The following is a 20,869-nucleotide window of genomic DNA, read 5'->3' as shown; positions in this document are numbered from 1 at the left end:
TATTCAGCCATAAAAAGAAACAAAATTGAGTTATTTGTAGTGAGGTGGATGAGCCTAGAGTCTGTCATACAGAGTGAAGTAAGTCAGAAAGAGAAAAACAAATATTGTATGCTAACATTTATATATGGAATCTAAAAAAAAGAAAAAACTTGTCATGAAGAACCTGGGCAAGACGGGAATAAAGATGCAGACCTACTAGAGAATGGACTTGAGGATAAGAGGAGGGGGAAGGGTAAGCTGGGACAAAGTGAGAGAGTGGCACGGACATATATACACTTCCATATGTAAAATAGCTAGCTAGTGGGAAGCAGCCACATAGCACAGGGAGATCAGCTCGATGCTTTGTGACCACCTAGAGGGGTGGTATAGGGAGGGAGACGCAAGAGGGAAGAGATATGCGGATATATGTATATGTATAACTGATTCACTTTGTTATAAAGCAGAAACTAACACACCATTGTAAAGTAATTATACTCCAATAAAGATGTTTTAAAAAAAAAAAAAATTCACCTCCTGGTCACCCCAAAAGTACTCTCTGAAGACCCCCGCCAGGAAAGGGAGCCTGTTTTAGCTGTGGGAGCCCCAAACACTGGATCAAGGAATGCTCAGGACGCAGGTCCCAGCCTGTTAGGGAAACCACTGACTGAAACCGTCCACCCTGGCCAGGCACCACAGTAATCATCTGCATGTTATTTTACGACAGGAAATCCTGGTAAGGAACACGGAACTAACGAGCCACCACCAACCGGAAGAATTTGGCAAAGGTCAAAAGGAGAGAGGAGACACCAGTCCATAAGTCCGTATGTCCTACCAACCTCCCAGAATCCTCCTTGCTGGAATCCATCTTGGCTGAGCAATGCACACGTCACCAGGAAGGACCCTGAGTCTGAATGATTGGCCAGAGACAACCCAGAAACTAACCCCATCACCATAAAACCCGAGACTGTGAGCCACGTGGCAGAGCAGTTCTCTTGCGTTCCCTTACCCTACTGCTCTCTGCTTGGGTCCCCCTTCCCAATAACATCTCCTGCTTTGTCAGCACATGTGTCTCCTCAGACAATTCATTTCCGAGTGTTAGAGAAGAGCCCGCTCTCGGGCCCTGGAAGGGTCCCCCTTCCTGCAACAAGCCTACACCCAAGAAGCCATGCCCACTCTGCAAGAAGATGGGCCACTGAAGGAGGGAATGCCCCCAGCTCCGAAGGGAGTGAGGAAGGTCCCCGACGCCAGTCATGGCAATGGTTGACTGGGGGACCTGAGACCTCCCAAGGCTCCCGAGAAGACAGTCATCATCACACAGGAGGAACCATGGGTGACCATTGACGTGGCAGGTAAACTTGTTCAGTTTCTAGTGGACATGGGAGCCACTTACTCTGTCCTGCCTTCTCATGCTGGGCCCCTTGCCCCTGAAATCGGCTCTATTGTTGGGGTAGAAGGAAAACCAAAGGTAAAACATTTCACCACCCCTCTAACCTGCACCTGGGGAAAGACACTTAATAACTCACAAGTTTCTTGTCATGCCTAATGTCCCAGCCCATTACTGGAAAGAGATTTTCTCCCAGCCTTGGGGGGCAACTCTTACTCTCCCCGAAAACCAAAACCAGGGAATATTTTTGTCTGCTCTATGTATTATACAGGACACAAAATATTCCCCCAGAAATTAAAAAACTTATAGATCCACAGGTCTGGGGTCAGGGAATCCCAGGAAAATAAAATTTGTCACCCCTATAAAAATCACTTAAAGGAGGCTAATAATCTCCCTTCCAGGCATCAATACCCTCTATTTCCAATAAACTCTCCATTTCTCTGCTCTTCTGCTTCTCATGAAGTCACGTCTCCTTTAACCACACCCATACTAAGGGTCCTCCTTGTTCACATCAGCACAGCTCCAGTTGACAAACATCCACTATGCCAGGGGTCCCCAACAGCAGGAGGTGAGCGGCGGGTGAGCGAGTGAAGCTTAACCTGTATTTACAGCCGCTCCCCATCGCTCGCAGTACCGCCTGAGCTTCACATCCTGTCAGCATTATGGTGAGTTGTATAATTATTTTTACAATGTAATAATAATAGAAATAAAGTGCACAATAAATGTAATGCACTTGAATCATCCCGAAACCATCCCCCCACCTCCCAGTCCGTGAAAAAACTGTCTTCCACGAAGCCGGTCCCTGGTGTCAAAAGGGTTGGGGACCGCTGCTCTGTCCAACTCCATGAATGCCATTACTAAAGTTACTAACTCATCTGACTGTTGGATCTGCCCTGGCAGCCGCACCTCCCCAGAGGACCTACATCTTTTAGGACTCCCCACTTCCTTGGGCGACCTGATGGGGTAACAGCAAAATATGCTGGGTTCTCATTTACCATCCAGTAAGGAAGGAAGGACTGGGGCAGGAACCAACTGGGGGCCAAATTCTCTGGAATAGACACCCGCCTCCAAATTAGAGGAAAGGGTATTTCAGCTTTTAGGCAAAGTTAGCCTCGGTTTTTCTGGTATTAGCATCCAGGGACAAAAATTAAGATGGCTTAATGAAACATACTACAATCACAGTCTAATTTTTAGTAATCACAGGTGGGTGACAGACACCAACCAGACTGCCAATATCCAACAGCGGGGAATGTCACTATCTGGTGGAAGAATCTAGTGACTGGAATAAACAAAACTAAAACTCACAATAAAAACATGATAATGGTTAACAATACACAAGAGAAAGCCAACGCAGGGAGTAGACAATATTCCAAACTAATGTTTAATATAACTAATAACTATATTCAGATGTACTCCAGTTCCTCCCTGTTACAGCTGCTGTATCAAAACCTGAGGTGCCAAGGGAGAAGAAAAAACACCACGGCTTCAAAAATCTCCAACTTTAAATGATGATGCATCAGGATTTCAACACATCCCACCTGAGAATGGGGACCATCAACACCCACTGGACAAGGTTGCTGCTTCCTTCTACTCCCCACTAACCACCTCTGCCACTATAAACAACCCCGAGACCCCTCTCTCTGACAGAAAAGCAAAGAGATCTGGACCCTCAGGTAAGGACAATGCCCATGCTCAGCTGGAAGCACTTACAGAAGAGGGACTATTGACCCTTGACCCTTAAAATATTTTTTTAACATCTTTATTAGAGTATAATTGCTTTACAATGGTGTGTTAGTTTCTGCTGTGTAACTAAGTGAATCAGCTATACATATACATATATCCCCATATTTCCTCCCTCTTGCATCTTCCTCCCACCCTCCCTATCCCACACCTCTAGGTGATCACAAAGCACCGAGCTGATCTCCCTGTGCTATACGGCTGCTTCCCACTAGCTACCTATTTTACATTTGGTAGTGTATATATGTCCATGCCACTCTCTCACTTTGTCCCAGCTTACCCTTCCCCCTCCCCATATCCTCAAGTCCGTTCTCTAGTAGGTCTGTGTCTTTATTCCCGTCTCACCTGTGCCCTTAAAATATTTTAAGGGCCCAGACTCCTTGGCGGGGTTGGGGGGGGGGGGAATGTTACAGCAGGCAGGTAGCTAGATACAAGCAGAGAAATGGAGGAATGGGCCAGGTGTCAGGAAACCACATATCTTGTCAACAACAGGGGTCCTTGGGCAGACAGAGGAAAGCAGGAACCTCCTGACTGACAGGAAACCACACATTTGGGGGTGATAAGTGTCCTGGAGGCAAAGGAAGGTGGGAAAAGGCAGGAATCTCCAGCGTCTGAAAGTAACCTTTTGCTCACTATGCCCTCATTACAATAAAATTAGCCTTGCAGATAAGAGGTTCCCATCATGCACCACTGCTATGACACTTCCCATCAAGGCTAAATAAGGACACAAATCCCTCCTCCCCTCGGGAAGGTGGAACTGGGCTGAAAATCAGGGACTATGACCGCCAAACTCCTCCCTCCCCAATAAATGTTCTGTCCCTTCATTTCTGCCCCCCACATAACCAGCTTGCCAAAGAAACTCAGCGCAGCTACTCACTTGAGCCTGCGTGCTCTCCCTTTGAGAGCATACTATCACTGTCAATAAGAATGTTGAGGGACTTCCCTGATAGTCCAGTGGTTAGGGCTCTGTGCTTCCACTGCAGTGAGGCACGGGTTTGATCCCTGGTCAGGGAACTAAGATCCCACAAACCACACGGTGCGGCCAAAAAAAAAAAAAAAACAGAAGCAGCAGAAGGTTGAGAGGGGTTTGAGGCCCCATGGCAAGTTTTTGTAGCTTCGGAGGAATGTCACCAGGATAATTAGCAAGAAAGAGTAATTAAAAACAACACAATGCCAAAGAAGAACAATAAGAAAGGCTGGCCATTTTTCCAGTCTGAGTTACAGTTCCTTATGTCTCTGCTGTTGTTTGGAATGAGTGAACCACACTGGCAAACAGATGAAAAAGCCATAGGAGGTCACACAATCACAACAGTCAGCAGCAGAACAATGGAGAGGGGAGAATAAGCCTAACCCAGGAACAAAGGAAAGGACCAGAGGCAAAATGGAATTCCCTCCATTAATCACAAGAGTCTTTGCTTCTTTCTTCCCCGTGACACACCATTTCCCCCCAAATCTGAAAATGATATCTAAGAATAAAATGTGCATTTTAGTCTGGAGTCATTTTGTCTTCCACCAGAGGACCGGCCACCCATGGAAATGGGGGGCAGAGGCAGGGGGAAGGGAAGCTGCTGGCTTTGCTTTCCTACGGGAGAGGGGCAGCTGCTGTCACAGACACCTCCACTTCAGTGAGAAAGGGATAACCCCAATCAGAGCTGGAGAGAGCTTCTGCTATAGCCAATGACTGGTGAGAAAAAAGTTAAGTCCCATATGTCTCCTACCTGCAAGAATATTATTTCAATATATAATTTAATTCTTTATTCCCTCAGCTTCTCCACTACCAGTTTTTCATAAGATGTATATATACCAATATATATAATAATGAATAGGTATGGCCTATGATTTGAAGCATATAAAGTATAATATTTATTAAAATATTTCATATTTATACAATAAAATATATATTCATTTATTCAACAAATAAATATGAATACATGTAATGAATGGGGTGTGGTCAGCTCTTCCCTAGCCTTGCTTCAAATCTTTACTGATGTTTGTACGTAACAAAGCAAACAGAAACAGTTTGAAATAAATCATGAAATCTTTCAGGGATATAGCCATGTAAAAGAATACTGATTTATGGGATGAGATGGATGCAATATATGGCTAAGTTTAAAACAACAGTTTATCACTACAGCTACAAAACAGCATGTCACAGTGTGTGACTTTTAGTTACAGTTATCTATTCATTTATCCCTTCAACAAATGTGTATTGCCCATCTACCAGCTGCCAATCACTGTTATACTCACAAAGATCCTTTGGCCTTAAAGAGTTACATTCTAGAAGGGGGTCTGGGGGAAGCAACCTGGCAATAAACAATAGATGGAATTAAATAAGTATGTTCTCCAGTATGTTAGAAAATCCTGAATTCTGTGAAGGAAAGCAGAGTGGGGCAGACTAAGGAGGCCCAGAAGTGGTGGGTTTAAGGAAGTGTGGAGTGGGTTTTGGATCTAAATAGGACTGTCAGGCTGGGCTATTTTGAGAATGTGAGATCTGAGCAAAGACTAGAAGGTGAGGGGTATTTAGGGAGATGGTCCTAAGGCAGGAGATAGATGGGCTCCAGGCTAGACATTTACAACCAGCCCCCTGTTTACACTTCGAGATAGAAATACCAACAGGAACAAGGTAAATAGCTGGACTTTGTCTCCAGTGAACACTTTAAAATAACAATCATGGCAGGGGCAGAGAGGAGCTAAACCCTGCTTGGGTAAAAGATCAAGACGTCACGTATTTCTCATCCTTGGGGCCAGGGAGGCCTTGACTGCATATGCACAGAAAGGCTCCTCGGGGGTCCAAAGGGGGGGCCCTGAGTCAAAGAACAAAGCAAGACGATTAGCCAGATGGAAACAGAGACCGGGAAGACTACCCCTCTATAAATGATTTAAACTTCCCAAAGGCGCGACTTTTCTCCGAGCTCACCTGTGCATCTGTCGGCAGGTACTCTGCTTTTGTAATAAACACCTTTCGTTCCTCTCTACCTTCCGTCTCCTTGTCAGAATTATTTGTTTCAAGGCAGACAAGGACAGGAGCTCAGACTAGCCACTGGCCCTCGTTGTCCCGTGGTTAGGATTCGGCACCCTCGCTGCCACGACCAGGGTTCAATCCCGCATCAGGGAACTAAGGTCTCGCTTCCAGCTGCTGCTCACTGGTGTCTCTCGGAAATCAGTGGCACTTGGGAAAGAGCCAGGACAAGGGCCTGAAGATACAGTGTGCCTGGAGTGCATAAGTGACAGCAACGGGGCCAGGGGGCGCTCATGCTGGAAGAACAACGAGCAGAAAACATGTCAGAAATGGATGAGGAGGGCAGATCCTGGGCGTTTTATAAGACACTGTGTAGTATTATTATTTCCATATAAACACTAGAAAAGTGTAAGCCAAAAAGGTTGATGTTTTTTTCTGAGTGACAGGATGACACATACTTCATGCTTTCTACGTACTTTGCTTTCCAGCTGTATTGAAAGATCATTGATATACATCACTGTATAAGTTTAAGGTGTACAGCATAATGGTTTGACTTATACATATTGTAAAATAATTACAAGTTTAGTTAGCATCCATCATCTCATACTGATACAATAAAAAGGGAAAGCAAATAAATTCATTTGTACTATTTTTTTTAGATTCCACAAATAAGCAATATAATATGATATTTGTCTTTGTCTGACTTAGTGTGATAATCTCTAGGTTCATCCATGTTGCTGCAAATGGCATTATTTCATTCTTTTTTATGGCTGAGTAGTATTCCACAGTATATATGTACCACATCTTCTTTACCCATTCCTCTGTCAACAGACATTTAGGTTGCTTCCATGTCCTGGCTATTGTAAATAATGCTGCTATGACCATTGGGGTGCATGTATCTTTTTGAATTATGGTTTTCTCCAGAATATGCCCAGTGGTATTGACATATACATGCTACTGTATATAAGACAGATAACTAACAGATACCTACTGTATAGCACAGGGCACTCTACTCAATACTCTGTAATGACCTATACGGGAAAAGAATCTAAATAAGAGTGGATACCTCTACATGTATAACTGATTCACTTTGCTGTACAGCAGAAACTAACAGAACATTGTAAACAAGCTATACTCCAATAAAAAACAAATTATTTTAAGGGAAAGGAAAAAAAAGAAAAGAAAGATTTTTTCCTTGTGATGAGAACTCTTAGGATCTACTCATTTAACTTCCCTGGACAGTTGACCTGTGAACGACATGGGTTTGAACTGTATGATCCAGTTATAAGCAGATATTTTTCAATAAATATACAAAAATAAACATGTAGAATATCATGTGCAAGACCTGAAGTGAATAGCCTGTTTTACATAGGCATAAGGTGAGTGATATTTAATATAAAATGAATAATGTGTTAGTTTTCTTACTGTTTTGTAACTTTGCTTTCAAAGAATTAGGGGGCTTCCCTGGTGGTGCAGTGGTTGAGAGTCCGCCTGCCAATGCAGGGGACATGGGTTCATGCCCGGGTCCGGGAAGATCCCACATGCCGCGGAGCGGCTAAGCCCGTGAGCCATGGCCGCTGAGCCTGCGCGTCTGGAGCCTGTGCTCTGCAATGGGAGAGGCCACAACAGTGAGAGGCCTGCATACCACAAAAAAAAAAAAAAAAAAGGAATTACATTACAGTACAGTATGTCTCTCTCTTGTAATTGGAGAAATTGCATTATCAGCCTATCATCACAGGTAAGTGTTTTTTTTAAATGTAACAATGTTTCCATTACTATATTATGAATATGACTATAATACTGTATGCCATAAAAATTTTACAATGATTCATTCATTAGTGTACAGGCGAGGCTACTGTGAAACAACTGATTACACTAGGCTACCATAAAGCAATCATGTTGCTACTGCTTCAATATCAATGCATGAATTGATATACCTCTAAATAAACATAAATTTATTTTTCACATTACCTTTTCACTTTGAAGTTTAGTGTTAGTCATAAGCATAAAGTCTACAGTGTATTGCATCACATAAGACAATATTGCTGTAGGTACTGACAGACAGATGATCTATCTTGTAGACAGACACAAACCTAAGAGTATCGATAAATACAGTGCAGTACTGTAAATGTATTTTCTCTACCTTATGATTTTCTTAATAACATTTTCTTTTCTCTAGCTTACCTTGTTACAAGAATACAGGATATAATACATATAACTTACAAAATATTTGTTAATCAACTGCTTATGGGACTGGTTAAGCTTCATGTGAATAGTAGTCTATTAGTAGTTAATTAATTAATTTATTTATTTATTTATTTATGGCTGTGTTGGGTCTTCGTTGCTGCTCATGGGCTTTCTCTAGCTGTGGAGAGCGGGGGCTACTTTTCGTTGTGGTGCTCAGGCTTCTCATTGTGATGGCTTCTCCTGTTGTGGAGCACAGGCTCTAAGTGTGTGGGCTTCAGTAGTTGTGACATGCAGGCTCAGTAGTTGTGGTGTGCAGGCTCTAGAGCACAGGCTCTGCAGCTGTGGTGCACAAGCTTAGTTGCTCCGCAGCATGTGCGATCTTCCCAGACCAGGGATCGAACCTGTGTCCGCTGCATTGGCAGGCGGATTCTTAACCACTGCACCACCAGGGAAGTCCTGTAGTTAAGGTTTTAAGGAGTCAAAAGTTACATTTAGATTTTCCACTGTGGGGGGGGGGGGGTAGGTGTCCCTAACCCCTGCATTGTTCAAGGGTTAACTGTATATTATATAGCAGTGTTAACCATAGTCATCAGGCTGTACATGACATCCTAGTGCTTATTTATCTTATAACTGGAAGTCTGTACCTTTTGACCACCTTCCTCCAATTATGTTTCTTTGTGTACTGGTTTCACAATTAGGAAAAGAAGGAAAACATATATATCTGATGAGGGGTTAATATCCAAAATATATAAAGAACTCATACAACTCAATAGTTTAAAAAAAACAATTAAAAATGGGCAAAGAACCTAAACAGACATTTTTCCAAAGGTATATAAAAGGCCAACAGGTACATAAAAAGATGCTTAACGTCACTAGTCATTTGGGAAATGCAAATTAAAACCACAATGAGATATCATCAAAAAGACAAGAAATAACAAATGCTGGTGTGGATGTGGAGAAAAGGGAACCCTTGTACACTGTTGGTGGGAATGTAAATTGGTGCAGCCACTGTGGAAAACAGTATGGAGTTTCCTCAAAAAATTAAAAATTGGACTACCATATGATCTGGCAGTTTCACTTCTGGGAATATATCCAAAGGAAATGAAACCACTAAATCAAAAAGATATATGCACCCCCATATTCATAGCAGCATTATTTACAATAGCTAAAATACTTAGGAAGCAACCTAAGTGTCCATCAATGGATGAATGGATAAAGAAATTGTGGTATATATGTAATAGAATATTATTCAGCCATAAAAAATGAGGAAATCCTATCATTTGTAACAACATGTATGAAACTTGAAGTTGTTATGGTAGGTGAAATAAGTCAGAGAAAGACAAATACTGTATGATCTCATTTATATGTGGAATCTAAAAACGAAAGAAAGAAAGAAAGAAAAACAGAACAAAACAAACAACAACAAAAAAAACTCATAGAAAAAAATCAGACATGTGGTTACATGAGGCAGAGGGAGGAGGGGGAAGGATTGGAGGAAGGTGGTCAAAATGTACAAATTTCCAGTTATAAGATAAATAAGTACTAGGATGCAATGTACCACATGATGACTCTGGTTAACACTGCTATACAATATACATGATATTTGTTGAGAGTAAATCCTAGGAATTCTCACCACAAGAATTTTTTTTCCCTTTTTCTTTTCTTCTTTCTTTTCTTTATAGTGTATCTATATGAGATGATGGATGTTAGATGAACGTATTGCAATAATCATTTTACAACATATGTAAATCAAGCCATCATGCTGTACACCTTAAACTTATTCAGGGATGTGTGTCAATTATTTCTCAATAAAACTGGAAAAAAAAACAAGTTTTTCTAAAGTATTGATGCCTGGCTCCACCCCCCAGACATGCTGATAAATATAATAGGATGCAACCCAGGCATCAGAATTTTTTAAATCTCCCCCAGGTAGTTTTACATGCAACAACAATTGAGAGTCCCTGGCATTCGAAGGGCCAAAAGAGGGCCCAATACTTGTGGGGAACTGGAAGAAAATGTAATGGGAGGAGTCAACAGATGCCAATTATATGCCAAATTTCCATACTAGGAAGTCTGGATATATATACATAGATAGATATAGAAAGAGTTAGAGATAACTGATAGGTAAATGGATGGATGGATAGATAGGTAAAGTGATAGATAGATAGATAGATCTAGCTGCCTGTAAAAGTCTCATTTCTTGAATAGCTAATAGATATCTCAAAACTATGATGTAAAAATCCAAACTCCTGATTTCTACCCCCACCCCTACCAAAAAAAATCTCCTTTCCTCCTTAAGTCTTTCCCATCTCAGTAAGTCTCAGCTCCATCCTTCCTAAAGCTCTAGGAGCCGTCCTTGAAGCTCACTATTTTAGGCATCCTTATTTAATCCTTACTCTTCAGTAGTTCTCTTACCTGAAGCTCTTGAGAGTACATTACTGCTGCTTATTGACCATGCTGACTCCCAATGGTGGTACAGGGTTTCCTTATGTGCTTTGTAATTTTGTATTGTGAGCTCTTCAGGACTCTTTTGGACTCTCTTGGTGGGTATCTCATGCTATCTGGATGGAGGGTACTCCTCCTGAGAGGTTTTACATTTACTTTGTCAAAAGCCTACCTCTTTCACAGGCTCGGAGCTCTTTAACGTTAATTTATTGACTTGAAGTTTCCAGAACCATACAGCTAGAAAGATTTCAATCCCAACTCTGGGTGAGGATAGGGATATAGTTGTGAATTTTCAGGAAAGACTTTTTCTATCTAAAATCTAAATGAAGACATACAAATGTCCTTCAGACACCATTCTGCACCACTGGATAAGTTTTCTAGTGTGCATCTTCAAAGGCCCCAGCTTTCTGGGCTTCCCTGGTGGCACAGTGGTTGAGAATCTGCCTGCCAATGCAGGGGACACGGGTTCGAGCCCTGGTCTGGGAAGATCCCACATGATGCGGAGCAACTAGGCCCGTGAGCCACAACGACTGAGCCTGCGCGTCTGGAGCCTGTGCTCCGCAACAAGAGAGGCTGCGATAGTGAGAGGCCCGCACACCACGATGAAGAGTGGCCCCCGCTTGCCGCAACTAGAGAAAGCCCTCACACAGAAACGAAGACCCAACACAGCCAAAAAATAAATAAATAAATTTATTTTAAAAAAAAAAAGGCCCCAGCTTTCTATGGGGGTCTCAAATGCAACCTTTAAACTCATAGAATTCCCAAGTCATTATCACCTATGCTTGTGTAGGTCCTAAGATGAACCTCTATGTGACTGAGACAAGGATTCCATGTTACCGTCTCCTGATCCCATTCCCAGGCTTCCAGTGTGGTTTGGCTCTGGAGTTCAGTTTATACTTCATTTTTAGCCCATTGGAAATGTCCTTACATGTTTTCTGGCTCAGTTACACATTTTAAAATGATATCTTTTTATATTTCCTCTAACATGTGCAAGTGTTTTCTAGCAGGAAGCTTTCTGGGTAATCTGGTTTGCCATATTGCCAGAAATAGACATAGCAAGTGGTAACATGATGCCATAAACATTAATAGGCTGTGTTAAAATGATGCACCTCAAACCTGAAGAAAAACCATTACGATTTTTCAGGGCTTTATAAAAATCATGCAACACTACATATGGAATTTTACAAAGTGTCATGAAATGTGGTAATAAATATTTAGAAGTTTCTTTTGAGGTTTCTCATTTTAAAGCAAAGGTATTTTACAAATCAGAGCCACATTCATTGGCGAAACACTTGTTCTGTCACAGTTAAAGGCTGAAATAATACCAAAAAAAGCATATGGTGAAACCCAAAATGTATATCTTTGTCAGCCAAATATTGTTGGATGATACATGGAAAGCATTACAGAAGAGTAAAGAAACAAATGTTGGAACAAATTACATAGTGTTGAAGGTTTGCTATATATTTGGATGAAGCACTGATGTTTCTAACACATTTCAGCTTATGGTATTTTCTGGATTCTGTTTCCAATAACAAAATACACGAAGAACTGTTTTTTGTGGGACACGACAATAGAGGACGAAATAATATTTTCCCTCAGTTATTAATAACTTCTTTTAGAAAGATTACAATACATGGAAAAGAGCAGGAAACTACTTGAATTGGAATTTTAGAAATTCCCAAGCAAAGGTACAGATAAAGTACCCCATATGAAATGCATTCCCTCTATCATTCACAGGCAAGCTATTGGCAGCAAAGATGGTGAAGCCATAAGACAGCAAAGTGCTACAGGATGTCGTGGGTGAGGTTAGACTTATAAAAACAAGACATTTTAAAATGTAGGGGACTCTTTGCATTCTTGTAGAGAGGGTAACTTTCTTAGATCAGGTTCCCTGGGAAGCAGATTCTAAGAAAGAATATCACATAGAAATTTTATTGGAGAATGCCCTTAGGACCAACTGTGGGGAAGTGAAGGAGGCAGGATTAGGCAGAAGGAGAAATTGAACTGAGATGCAGTTCCCACAAGGTCCTCAACCAATCCCCTGTGTAGCTCTGGAGCTGGGATGGCCCCTCAATGTGGTCCCATCTCGCCACAAGCTGGCCCAGCCCTTAATCCAGACCCGACCTGTTATTGAATGAGAGCTGCCCCTGGGAGGGGATGTGACCTTGGGTGAGGCGTCTTTCTTCCACTGAGAGCTGTACCTAGAGGATGACCTGCCAGCCACCAACATGACATGAAGTGCTGAGGGAAGTGCCCCACGGCGTCCACCAAAGCCACCATGCAGAGGATTGAAGGAGAGACTGTGGCAAAGTGCCTGAAAGAACTGGCCAACTGAAAGAATAGTTCTTCATTTGCCTCTTACAAAGAAATCAAGAGATCCAAATGTGCTGACCTTGGCTATAGTGACAACTAGAAGACACAAGGATGTGACACACCACAAAAAATTCAGTCTAACAATAGACGAAAACATAGCTACTTTTTTTTTTAGCATCTTTATTGGAGTATAATTGCTTTACAATGGTGTGTTAGTTTCTGCTGTATAACAAAGTGAATCAGCTATTCGTATCCATATATCCCCATATCCCCTCCCTCTTGTGTCTCCCTCCCACCCTCCCTATCCCACCCCTCTAGGTGGTCACAAAGCACTGAGCTGATCTCTCTATGCTGTGCAGCTGCTTCCCACTAGCTATCTATTTTACATTTGGTAGTGTATATATATGTCCATGCCACTCTCTCACTTCGTCCCAGCTTACCCTTCCCCCTCCCCGTGTCCTCAAGTCCATTCTCTACATCTGTGTCTTTATTCCTGTCCTCCCCTAGATTCATCTGAACCATTTTTTTTTACATGTTGTTTCCAGAACTTATGTAGCCTAAAAAACTCTAATGCATGCACACTTAAGAAACCTGGAAAATTGTTTCAACTTGTGAAAAAGCTTCAATAGTTTCAGTGCCTGTTAAACCTAGATGTTAAACTCTTTCAAAAAGATACATGCACCTCAGTGTTCAGAGCAGCATTATTTACAGTTGACAAGGTATGGAAGCAACCTAAATGTCCATCACCAGATGAATGGATAAAGATAATGTGATATATATATAGTGGAATACTACTCAGCCATAAAAAAGAATGAATTTTTGCCATTTGCAGCAACATGGATGGACTTGGAGGGCATTATGCTAAGTGAAATAAGTCAGACAGAGAAAGACAAATACTGTATGATATCACATATATGTGGAATCTAAAAAATACAACAAACTAGTAAATATAACAGAAAAGAAGCAGACTCACAGATATAGAGACCAAACCAGTGGTTATCAGTGGGGAGAGGGAAGGGGGAGGGGCAATATAAGAGTAGGAGATTAATAGGTGCAAACTATTAGGTATAAAATAAGCTACAAGGACATATTGTAAAACACAAAAAATATAGCCAATATTTTATAATAACTGTAAATAGAGTATAACCTTTAAAAATTGTGAATCACTATATTGTACACTTATAACATATAATATTGTACAGCAACTACACTTCAATTTTTTTAAAAAAGAAAAAAAGACCTAGATGTTAAAACTTTTAAAATTATAAACCTTCACTAGATAAAAATTTCCTAGTTATTTTTTAACAATAATATTTAAGTAATTTTGAATTAGCTTTAAACAATGACAATTACAATTTGGAAAGCATAGTCAAAGATATGTTTTTTCCATTTGGATTAACATATTGTTGGAAGAACTTTTTCAACCATGACAGCCAATAAAATCAAGTATCTAAATAAATTGAAAACATAGGCTTTTGAATTTCTACATCACAAAATGTTAAACCAGGTTTTTTAATTAAAGTATCTGATCACGCAATGATGTGAGGCTTAAATTGCATACATATTCAGAACCAGGATAATTCAGCAGCTCAAAGCTCCTGGGCTCCCACAATTCCCCAGTTGAAATGCCCATTCTCTTCTTTCTAGGCTCCAGCTCCTAGACTGTGTCTGGTTATCCTCCTTAACACTTAGTATAGCAGCCTCCAAGCCTTTATCTCCATGTATCACCATCAGTAAAAAAATGTTCAAGCATGTAGCTCCTTTTATCTGTTTATAAATTATACACATGTTCTACACTACTGACAAATTATCTATCTTATGTAACATATACAAAAATACAAATGTAAACAGATAAGACAATTCTTGCCCAAAATGCATAAATTATGAAGAAACATCAGGCAACTCCAAATGAAGAAAGAGTCTCTAATGTAACTGGTATTTACTCTTCAAAAATGTTATGGTCCAGCTACATGTAAAAGAATGAAATTAGAACACTTCCTAACACCATACACAAAAATAAACTCAAAATAGATTAAAGACCTAAATGTAAGGCCAGACCCTATAAAACTCTTAGAGGAAAACATAGGCAGAACACTCTATGACATAAATCACAGCAAGATCCTTTTTGACCCACCTCCCAGAGTAAGGGAAATAAAAATGAAAATAAACAAATGGGACCAAATGAAACTTAAAAGCTTTTGCACAGCAAAGGAAACCATAAACAAGACAAAAAGACAACCCTGAGAATAGAAGAAAATATTTGTAAATGAAGCAACTGGCAGAGGATTAATCTCTAAAATATACAAGCAGCTCATGCAGCTCAATATCACAAAAACAAACAACCCAGTCCAAAAATGGGCAGAAGACCTATATAGACGTTTCTCCAAAGAAGACATACAGTTGGCCAACAAATGCATGAAAAGATGCTCAACATCACTAATCATCAGAGAAATGCAAACCAAAACCACAATGAGGTATCGCCTCACATGGGTCAGAATGGCCATCATCAACAAATCTACAAACAATAAATGCTGGAGAAGGTGTGGAGAAAAAGGAACCCTCCTGCACTGTTGGAGGGAATGTAAATTGATACAGCCACTATGGAGAACAGTATGGAGGTTCCTTAAAAAAGTAAAAACAGAACTACCATACAACCCAGCAATCCCACTACTGGGCATATACCCTGAGAAAACCATAATTCAAAAAAAGCCATGTACCACAATGTTCACTGCAGCACTATTTACAATAGCCAAGACATGGAAGCAACCTAAATGTCCATCAACAGATGATTGGATAAAGAAGATGTGCCACGTATATGCGATGGAATATTACTCAGCCATAAAAAGGAACGAAATTGAGTCATTTGTAGTGAGTTTGATGGACCTAGAGTCTGTCATACAGAGTGAAGTAAGTCAGAAAGAGAAAAACAAATACCATATGCTAACACATATGTATGAAATTTTAAAAAGCAGTACTGATGAACCTAGTGGCAGGGCAGGAATAAAGACACAGACATAGAGAACAGATTTGAGGGCACGAGGGTGGGGGGGGAAGGGGAAGCTGGGATGAAGTAAGAGAGTAGCATTGATGTATATACACAACAAAATGTAAAATGGATGGCTAGTGGGAAGCTGCTGCATAGCACAGGGAGATCAGCTCGGTGCTTTGTGACCGCCTGGAGGGGTGGGATAGGGAGGGTGGGAGGCAGACACAAGAGGGAGGGGATATGGGGCTGTATGTATACATATAGCTGATTCACTTTGTTGTACAGCAGAAACTAACACAACATTGTAATGCATTTATACTCCAATAAAGATGTGAAAATATATATATTTTGGATAAATAATATGGGGGAAAGTACTCTTTTTTTTAAATTTTATTTATTTATTTATTTATTTATTTATTATTATTTTGGCTGCCGTTGGGTCTTTGTTGCTGAGCACGGGCTTTCTCTAGTTGCAGCAAGCAGGGGCTACTCTTTGTTGCGGTGCTCAGTCTTCTCATTGTGGTGGCTTCTCTTGTTGTGGAGCACGGGCTCTAGACGTGTGGACTTCATTAGTTGCAGCATGCAGGCTCAGTACTTGTGGCTCACAGGCTCTAGAGCACAGGTTCAGTAGTTGTGGTGCACAGGCTTAGCTGCTCCGTGGTATGTGGGATCTTCCCAGACCAGGGCTGGAACCCGTGTCCCCTGCATTGGCAGGCGGATTCTTAACCACTGTGCCACCAGGGAAGCCTGAAAAGTACTTTTTATAATAACAAAATACAAAATTTAAATTAAAAATAAATGTTATAGTCATGAAAGACAAAGATTTAGAAACTGTTCCAAGTTGGAGTGACAACTAAATGCAATGCATGATCCAGGGTTGGATCTTGAACTCATAAAGGAAATTTTGGAAAAAATAGGCTAATTTTGAGTGGGATGTGTGGATTATATGGTCATGTTAGATGAATGTCAATTTCATAATTTTGATTTTTGCATTGTAAATACACTCTAAATATTAAGGGTTACAGGGCATCATGTATGCAACTTATTTTCAAGTAGTTCAGGAAAAACTAAAACCCACAGTCAATGTATGTGTATGTATTTGTGTGTGTGTATGTGTGTGTGTGTTTGTGTGCATGTAGAGAGACAGTAAAAGAATGCAAACATGAACAATATCAACATTTTGAAAATCTGGCTGAAGGATATACAGAGCTCTATAGATCTTTGCACTACTTTTGTGAATTTTCTGTAATCTGAAATTGTTTCAAAGCAAGAAACGTTAAAAATTTAATACAAACCAAACAGAACAAAAAATCCTTTGAAAAGATGACACGAAAAATAGAAACTAGTTTTAAAGTTTCCAGTTATTATTAGTACAATACAATGTATTGATTTTATTAAATTACTAATAACTTTAACTAGTTTTAAAGTATTCTAGTTATTATTAGCACAAAACAATGTATCAATTTTATTAAAATACTAATAACTTTTTCAATATGAGACTATTAATAGTTGTAGATATTTGTCCTGTCCTCTTCTTTATGAAACTGTTCCAGAGGAAAACCTTCAGTGAACTTTGCATTCATAAAAAATTAAATTAAGTTTCCAGATCATAAAACCAACCCCTCTCTTAAAACATTAGATTTAAAACTTTTAAAAGTTTTAAAACTTAAAACTTTCTATGGGTTAACATTTAATATTTGAGAATTAATGAATCATAAGCAATTTAACAAATACATTTAACATCTATTTCCAACTGTTTGAAAGGTTTAAATTATTTTATTTAAGATAATGTTTACATTTTCTCAAGAAATAAAATAGAATGCTTTCCTATAAGACACTTAAAGTCATGTTCTAATCCTTTTCCATATTTCTGGTTCTCCCTTCCCTGTTAGTTTCAAAATAGGGTGACATCCTCAGAGTAGTCAGGATTTGGAATATCATGTAGGAGGAAGTGGTAATAGTTTTAACTGCAAAAAGTTGTTCTTCCTGAGACCTTCCCTTCTACCCCCTCCTCTTTCGGATCCCCAAAGAATGGTAAATTGATACAGTCGAGGGCTTCCCTGGTGGCACAGTGGTTAAGAATCTGCCTGCCAATGCAGGGGACACTGGTTCAAGCCCTGGTCCGGGAAGATCCCACATGCCGCGGAGCAGCTAAGCCCGTGCGCCACAACTACTGAGCCTGCGCTCTAGAGCCCGCGAGCCACAACTACTGAGCCCGCGAGCCACAACTACTGAAGCCTGCTCACCTAGAGCTCATGCTCCGCAACAAGAGAAGCCACCGCAATGAGAAGCCCGTGCACCACAAGGAAGAGTAGCCCCTGCTTGCCACAACTAGAGAAAGCCCGCGCACAGCAACAAAGACCCAATGCAGCCAAAAATTAATAACTAAAAAATAAATTTAAAAAAAATGATACAGTCGAGTCATTAGTGTCATAGAATAATCCCTCGCTGTCTCCTTACTTCAGCTCTTCTGACCTTTCTTGACCAGCTGACTCGTGAAAGGAAAGCCTGCCGTCCCAAAATTCAGAGGGATGGGGACTGTGCACTGACTTCAGAATAGCATGTGAAGGATTAATACACAATCACTTTAACTACACACACAGACCACAAAATGCATATCAACACAGATTATGTTTTATTTGAGTATTTGTATTTCATTAGTGTGTAATACAAGTTATAGTGAGGGTTTATGTAATTCTGAAATAAGCTTCTTTTTTTTTTTTTTTTTTTTTGCGGTACGCGGGCCTCTCAGTGTTTTGGCCTCTCCCGTTGCGGAACACAGGCTCCGGACGCGCAGGCTCAGCGGCCATGGCTCACGGGCCCAGCTGCTCCATGGCATGTGGGATCCTCCCGGACTGGGGCACAAACCCGTGTCCCCTGCATCGGCAGGCAGACTCTCAACCACTGAGCCACCAAGGAAGCCCCTAAAATAAGGTTCTTGAATAACATTGTGGCATGTCTCCCCAGAGCAACGGCCCTCAAACACTAAGAACCATTTAATGAAGGTACCTACCAACAGCCCAAGTGCCCCAAAAACTCTGTCACAAATCTACTGTGTAGACAACATTACTGAGTACTCTGTTTTACACGTGGAATTTGACGAGGAAGAAAGCTATGTGCAAGAAATCACACTTCAGCAGTCTGCCCACGTATAGGTAATGAACCACAAGCATCCTCCGTGCACACTCCTCCACAGATGTACAAGATCAAAGTTCCCAGACTCACAGACATAGAAAACAAACCTACCAAAAGGGGAAGGATGGGGGGAGGGATAAATTAGGAGTTTGGGATTAGTGAACAGAAGCCCTTTGATGTGCAAAGGGAAAAACCAAGCAATTGTGCTGCTTCAACTGAGAAAAATCTTTATCCAGAAGGACAGAAATCCTCTGATATCCACTCCCACATTTGTGGCAGACAAAGTAGATCAAGACAAATAGGTCTTGTTCCGGGATGCTTGTGAACTGGATGCAGCCTTTCATACATGAGGATGGTACCCTTCTCCTGACCACGGATTCCGAGGCTGAAACAAGCCCCTCTGGGCACACTGGCAAATGGAGTAACCTCCTTTGTCAACCTAAGTGAATCCCTTAACAGTGGTGATGCTTCAGAAATACAGTAGGAGGACCAATCTGCAAGTGAGATTACTCGGACATGTAATACCTTCGCTAAAGCACTTAATACGACAGACAGCTCCTTGCCTCCAAGCCTGGCAGGTGGGATAGACACCAGTGGAGGAAGGAACATCTATGTCATCAGTAGAGACCAGGCCACACTCATCATTCAGGTCCAAGCCCTTCTCCTTTTAAACACTCACATCACATGACCAGCCCAATTCTAGAGTACCTCAACGTGTACTACCTCTGCAAGTCTACGTTCTGCCTGCTTTTCCTCTCCATGCACGGGGCCAGGTCAACCCCAGCCCTTCAGGCACTTGGGAAGAACTGCAAAACCAGCCTGTTGCAAGCCTGCTGAAATGAGCTCTTCACCCTTGGACTGGCCCAGATCATGAGTCTTTCCATTACCTTGTGGCCATAGTCAATCAGCTGCAGAAGATATCCAGGAAGATAAACTTTCTGACAAGCAGATAAAGCAAGTCGTGGAGCACATCTGGAAGCTTCAGGAGTTGTGTAAAAGTATGGCAAAGCTGGGTATAGAAGACATCTATAAGTCTGCATACCTTAAAGCTGTAGTTTTCTTTACCCCCCATCATCCAGGTTTGGCCAGCACAAGCCAGATTTTAAAATTCCAAGAAAGGCACAGATGGAGTTGCAGGATTATTTTCAGAAAACCTACTCAGAAGACACCTACTGATTGGTCCAGATTCTCAACCACCTGCTGGCCCTCAGGCTGATGAGCTCTAACATAACCGAAGAACTTTTTTTTACTGATCTCATTGGCAATGTTTCCATAGACAGCATAATCCCCTACATCCTCAAGAAGAAGATGGCAGAGTATAGTGGCCAGATAGATCACTGATGCCAATCTATAGAGCACACCACACACCTGCTGAGAAGCACAAGGATCCTCCCAGGACCGCTCAGATACAAAGAAAATGAAGTCGTGGTATTTTGGTATGTGCAAATATTTCCAGTATGTTAGTCATTTCCTACCTGGTTTCTTCTTACCTGTTAATATCAGACACAAGCAACTAAAAGACTAATAGGCTCTTTTCCTGCCATAAGAAATGTTTTAATGCCTTTTGATGAAGCAGAACAATCTTTTAACTCAATCAGTATTTAGAAATTGTCAAAATGCAAAAAACAATGTTTTATAATGTCAGAGACTAGTATTAAAGAAAACTAAGAGAAAACTCTTGAAAAATAAAGAAGCCTTATATTCCATGGTAAATTCTAATTCATTTTAAAAAACCTTAAGCTAG

The 20,869-nt window shown here is 40.9% G+C and overlaps 1 pseudogene across 1 annotated transcript; it reads left to right on the top strand.

The window, feature by feature from the left end:
• The first annotated feature begins 1,144 nt into the window (after nucleotides 1-1,144).
• On the top strand, nucleotides 1,145-20,466 carry LOC309961815 (nuclear receptor subfamily 2 group C member 2-like; annotated as a pseudogene). Its single transcript has 4 exons — nucleotides 1,145-1,238; nucleotides 2,884-3,036; nucleotides 6,166-6,434; nucleotides 19,271-20,466. The product of its transcript is annotated as a nuclear receptor subfamily 2 group C member 2-like (transcript).
• Nucleotides 20,467-20,869: the final 403 nt, after the last annotated feature.

Source organism: Leucopleurus acutus, assembly GCF_964270905.1.
Source record: "Leucopleurus acutus genome assembly, chromosome: 5".
In the NCBI taxonomy this organism is placed as follows: domain Eukaryota; kingdom Metazoa; phylum Chordata; class Mammalia; order Artiodactyla; family Delphinidae; genus Leucopleurus; species Leucopleurus acutus.
Note: the sequence above shows the minus strand (reverse complement) of the source record. Positions and strands in the feature narration are given on the sequence as shown.